Genomic DNA, 6,000 nt, shown 5'->3' on the forward strand with positions numbered 1-6,000 from the left:
AGGACTGGGAAGCAGAGCTGGGTTTGAATCTCATGCCAACACATAGAGCTGTGTGACCTTGAGCAGGTGAGTGCATGTCTCTGAGCTTCCTCATCAGTACAATGGGAGAGCGACACCCACCTGGCAAGGAGGATTTAATGAGACTGTGGATTGCAAGGTTGCAGGCCTTGTGCGTGGTGCTCCCTTCTGTCCTTCAGGACTGCCATATGTCACCTCCTCTGAGAGTGAGTCCTCCCTGACCCATCACAAGCCATGCCCCACCTGCCTTTCCCGGCCTCAGTCTCCTTCAAGCCTTTATTTATTTTATATATACCCTTCTATGTGTCAGGCCTACGAGGGTAGGTGTTTTGTCTATTTTGTTTGTTGCTGAATCCCAAGTTCCTAGAGCTATGCCTGGCATACATTGACTGACTGAATGGCAGGTACTACGTAGTAGGGGCTTTATAAACAGGAGATACTGTTATTATCATACATCTCTGTCTTATTTGTTTGCAACTGATAGGTTGGCCGAACTCACCTTCATGCCTGGGGGGCAGTCCTGGCTTGAATGACCTTATGAACGAACTTCGGTAATAGGGTCGCTGTGCTGCCTGGGCTCCTGTGTGACCTGCCCCAGGAAGAGGAGGCTGTGTACCTGGAGGACACCTCAACAGCCTGCTCTTCCGGGGCAGAGGCCACTGGGTCTGCCTGCTCCACCCTTTCTATGTAAAAATCCAACGCTGGGACACATGGATCATCCCCACAACACTTGTCAGGTCAAAGAAATCCAGACAAGACTAGTAGGGATGATTCCAACTCTGCCTCTAACTTGCTGTGTGACCTTAAGTAAGTCACACTGCCTCTCTGAATACTTAGTTTTCTATTTTATGTATCTAACAAATATTGACAGAGCACTAATTACTTGCCAAAAATCATTCAAAGAGCTTATGTACATGTAACTCATTTCTCTCAAGAACCCTATGAAATGGGTTAATAATACCCTTCATTTTACATACGACAGGGCTTCCCTGGTGGCGCAGTGGTTGAGGGTCCGCCTGCCGATGCAGGGGTCACAGGTTCGTGCCCCGGCCCGGGAGGATCCCACATGCCGCAGAGCGGCTGGGCCCGTGAGCCATGGCCGCTGAGCCTGCGCGTCCGGAGCCTGTGCTCCGCAACGGGAGAGGCCACAGCAGTGAGAGGCCCGCGTACCACAAAAAAAAAAAAACAAATACCCTTCATTTTACAGACGACAAACATGAGGCACAGAGAGGTGAAGTGACTTGCTCAAGGTCACACAGCTAGTAAATAAATAGCAGAGCCAGGATTCAAGCCCAGGAGTCTCGCTGCAGAGTCAGTGCTGGTAACCACTACGCTCAGCTGCACTGGATGGTGCCTGTGAAGGGCCAGCCTTTACCTGTTTGGAATCTGAATTTATTCTCCTGATGGTGCCTCCATTATTTGGCAGACACTCATTTTCCTAAAGGCTCCATTTGGCTTCCCTAAACAAGAATCTCCCGGGAGTTCCCTGGCAGTCCAGTGGTTAGGAGTTCGCGCTTCCACTGCAGGGGTCACAGGTTCAATCCCTGGTCGGGGAACTAAGATCCTGCCTGCTGTGCAGTGTGGCCAAAAAAAAAAAAAAAAACTCCTTTCCTGCCGTTCTTCAAATCTAATAACTGAATCCCCGTGACTTCCAGAAGGAAACAGCCAGTGGTATGTGGGACAACCAGCGCTGGGGGATGCCTAGTGTTTGTCGATCTCTGTGGTATAAATACCCCCACCATGGCCAAGTTCACGCTACCAACCTGACATCAGTGAACACAGAATTGAGAAGAGGTACATAAAATCAGCCCCCAAGAACCACCATGAGCAGCTCCAGGGCACCCCTGTCAGCCCAAGCAAAGGTGTGGCAACAGGGATGAGTAAGGGACTCCTCAGGTACAAACCACCAGCTGGACCCCCTGGCCCTGCCTCACAGGCCGTCAGGCCTCCCCTCCCTCACACTTCCCTGAGGCTGCCCTTCCTAACATGCAGGGGGCTGGGGCTCCAGCTCTGGTCACCTGGAGAGGGTGCACCAGTTGGGCGGCTTGGGAGCCAGGCTGAGCAGGTGTGACAGGCGAGCCAGCTGTGACTAATCTTCCTGGTTAGAGCAGCATTGCCTCCTCGTCACTCCCCACCCTGTTAGCTCCCAATTGCCTTTGGGATAAAGTTTAAACTTCTTAGACTGCTGGACAAGGATTGCCCTCATCTGGGCCCTGCCTTGCTAATCAGATCCTCCAAGGCACCTGTGCACAAACAACCTCTATTCTAAGTATCTCACAAACATGCCTTACCCACCTCTGTCACCACACCTTGGCTTGAGCTGTTGCCCGCCTGGAATGCCATTTCTCTGCTTTGCCCAAGATGGGGCGGACCCTCATGCCTCAAGACCTGGCTCAGTAGCACCTCCTGGGGCTGGCTTTGCCAGGCTGCTCCTGCCCACGGGCGCTCTCCCTCCTCTGACTCCTGTAGGATCATGGCTCAGCAGGCCTAGACTTGAACTGTCAGTTAACTTTCAAACAAAACTAAACTGTAAGTTTCTTGAGGGCATGAGTGTCTTAGTTTTCTCTGTTCTCTGTACATACTCAGCAATGTGTTGTAAAGCCTTAATCCATTCCACCAATGAGCACCTATCAAGACATGGAGGAGACGTGGATGGATGTCATGTATCCTGTCCTCAGGAAGCTCATACCCTAGTGAGGGAGGCAGAGCAAAAAAGGGAATGACAACGCACAGTCACCTGCAGGTAGGAGCGTAAATTGGTACCAGCTGTTAGAACTGGTTGGCCATTTGCTCTTAAAAGGGTGAAAATGTGCACCTCATCTTTCCTGATAATTCCATTGTGGATGGATTTAGCCTACCTAAAGCAGGCAAGGGGTCACACACTATTACTGTATTGTTTATCTTCTGAATCAATAAAGAGACGTTTCCAGCATTGTGAGAAAAGAATAAAGAAAAAAAATGCCTGGATGGATTGTTCCAGATTTGGAAAGCTGGCGCACATCATTCCCATATGTGCTATTTACTTGTGCTATATATGCATGTATCTATAAAAATATCAAGCTAGATAATTCTGCAATTTCCTTTTTCACTCAAGATTGTTGGCGAGATCCACCCATGTTGATTTAATCTAGCTTAGACTTCTCAGCCTTGGCACCAGTGACATTTACATTTGGGGCCCAATAATTCTTTGTGTGGCGGGGGTGAGGGGCTGCCCTGTGCATCAGAGCAGCGTCCCTGGCCTCTGCCCACTAGATGCCCGTAGCTCACCCTCCACTCCCCAGCTGTGACCAACAGAAATGTCTCCAGACATTGCCAGTTGTTCCTGGGACACAGACGAAATCTGGAGTGGGGTCGGGTAGCAGGGGAGAGCAGAAGGCAAAGTCACGCTAGTTCATTTGTTCTCACTGCTGTGTACTCTTTCGTCACATGAATGCACTACAATTTATTTTTCTATTCTGTTTTTTGGCCATGCCGTGGGGCTCGCAGGATCTTGGTTCCCCAACCAGGAATCGAACCCATGCCCCCTGCAGTGGAAGCACGGAGTCCAAACCACTGGACCACTAGGGAATTCCCTTTCCTATTCTCCTATTGATGGACTTTGAAGATTGTTCCAGGCTTTTTTTTTTTCTCTGCTATTACAGATAATGCTGAGTGAAAAGTCCCCATACTCATTTCCTTGAGCCCATATGGGAAAGTTTTTCTAGAATAATTACCTAGAAGTAAAACACAGGGTCATAGGGATGTGTAGCTTCCACTTTTACTAAATCCTGCCAAACTGCTTCCAGCGTGTGAAAGTTTTACAGTTTTTGTGTCGTCAAGATCACGAGCCTTCCTCTTGTGGCTTCTGGGCTTTGTGACATGCTTCAAACGCCTTTCTCCATTTAAATCTTTGATTTGCCTGCAAGTGATTGTAGCTAAAGGGAGGAAGGGAGGAGGTGTCCAGTTGTTTCAACACCATTTATTGACGCAGATGACTGAATTATATGCATCTGTGTTTATAAAAGTTATATATCTTTACAGATTTAGGAAATTTTTTAGGAGTTACACCAACCTGCCAACAGCTCTTATTTCCCGGTAGTGAGGTAACAGAGGTTACCTAGCTACATTCAAAAATTTTCAGCAATAAACATGTTTTACGTGTGTCGTGAAAGAATAATATGTAGTTAGAAAAAGTACAGTGGTAGGTGCTTTGACACTAGTCAGCTTGGTGCAAGTTACGGAAACACGTGGAGTGGCTACCTGACTCCCATGGAGGCTGGGGAGAGGCTGGGTGGGGTGTGGAGCAGGGTAGGATTTGTCAGGGGAGAGAACAGCTTCCAGATGGGGATACTCCCTACCACAAACACTTTGTCAGCAGCTATTATCAGATAGGCAATGCCTCTGTCACCAGGCAGAGCTGTGGCTTCGAGTTGGGTCACGCCTGAGCAATGGTGGGGCTGAAATGGGCCTTCGTGCACTGGCACAGACAATGACGTCACCTCACAACCGGCAACAGACGGCTGCGTTGGCTGCCCTGCAAGTGGAGCCAGCTGATCAGGTCACGGTAACACCCAGGAGGACACACAGGCCCAGGACTCCCAGTAGAAAATCCCACTCCCTGTCTGCTGAGTGCCATGGAGGTGAAATCAAAGGTGCATCTGGCCCAGAAATGGCCACCAGCAAAAGACGCCCAGAGGTTCTGTTCTATGGTGCCAGGGAAATGGTACAGTCATTGTTTACCACTGTTCCCCCATTGGAACGTCAGCTGCAGGAGGGCAGGAATCTAACCTTTATTTTTTCCCCCATGTTCTCATGCCTGACACATCAAAGTTACCCAATAGCTCTTTGTGGAATGGCTGAATGAGGGTGCAAGGTACCCTAATGACTTCCAATTCCCCTTCTTTTTCCCTGATATTTTCACTTTAAAGTGGCAGATGGATGGGGAAACAAATTATCTAGATCATGGCCCTTAGCCATCTTCAATAATCTTTTGATTCTTGTTCCAATTCATTAAATTGCTGTGCATCCAACTTGAATTACACGGCAAGATGCAGCCAAGAGAATCAGAAACTAATTCTAACACTTGTCTCTTCTTAAACTGGGAACTTGCACATGGCAAGGTTTCTTAGGGCAGATAATCTTTACATATTTGGTTTCTTTCTTTGGATGTTCTTTGCTACTGCAGACTGTGGATTGTAAAAACAGGAAACAGGACAAGATGATTTGCAAGTGATTAAAAGATGAGTTATTCACTGACTCAGTCAATAAAGATGAGATGCCTACTGTGTGTCAGGTACCATGCTAGGTGATGGGGACACTGTAGTGCACAAGAGAGTTTGTGCCCTCAAGGACATACAGCCCTGAGCTAACTTTTATTGAGCACTTACTGTATGCCAAGGGCTTTACATATCTTGACTCATTTAATCTTCACAATGAGGACTGTGAACCTGTGAGATAAGTTCAGAGAGAAAAATAATTTGCCCAAGATTATACCAATAGGAGATGGAGAGGCTGGGATTTGAACTCAGGCAGACTGGTTCCAGAGTCTGTGTCCTTAAGCTTCATGTTTTTTCTCTTGAGCAAGTGATACAGACACCAGGCAATGACAAAGCAATGTGACAAGTGCTACCACTGATCAATGTAGATGAGTACCAAAAAAAAAAGCACACAGAAGCCACACCTAATGCAAGCTTGGGGATGCTCAGGGAAGATTTACAGGGAGTGACAGGGAAAGTTGGCCCAGAGGAGTGAGGCAGGAGAAGGCAGGGGGTCCTAGGCAGAGGGAATATCACGCACAAGGACCAGGAGACAGAGAAAGCAGTGTGCATTTAGAGCAGTGCCACAGAGGAGAGGAAGCGACATGAAGCTACGGAGAGAGGCGCTGAAGAGAGGCTGAGGGAGGGAAGAAGGTAGCTGCTGTAGCCCTTCGTTGGCCTGCTTCTCTCCGGAGGGTGGAGGTGCGTTTCTATACCAGATGATAAGGAAGCAGTGGAGGGGGGCTGG

The sequence above is a fragment of the Pseudorca crassidens genome, chromosome 10 (assembly GCF_039906515.1).
Source record: "Pseudorca crassidens isolate mPseCra1 chromosome 10, mPseCra1.hap1, whole genome shotgun sequence".
Classification (NCBI taxonomy): Eukaryota; Metazoa; Chordata; class Mammalia; order Artiodactyla; family Delphinidae; genus Pseudorca; species Pseudorca crassidens.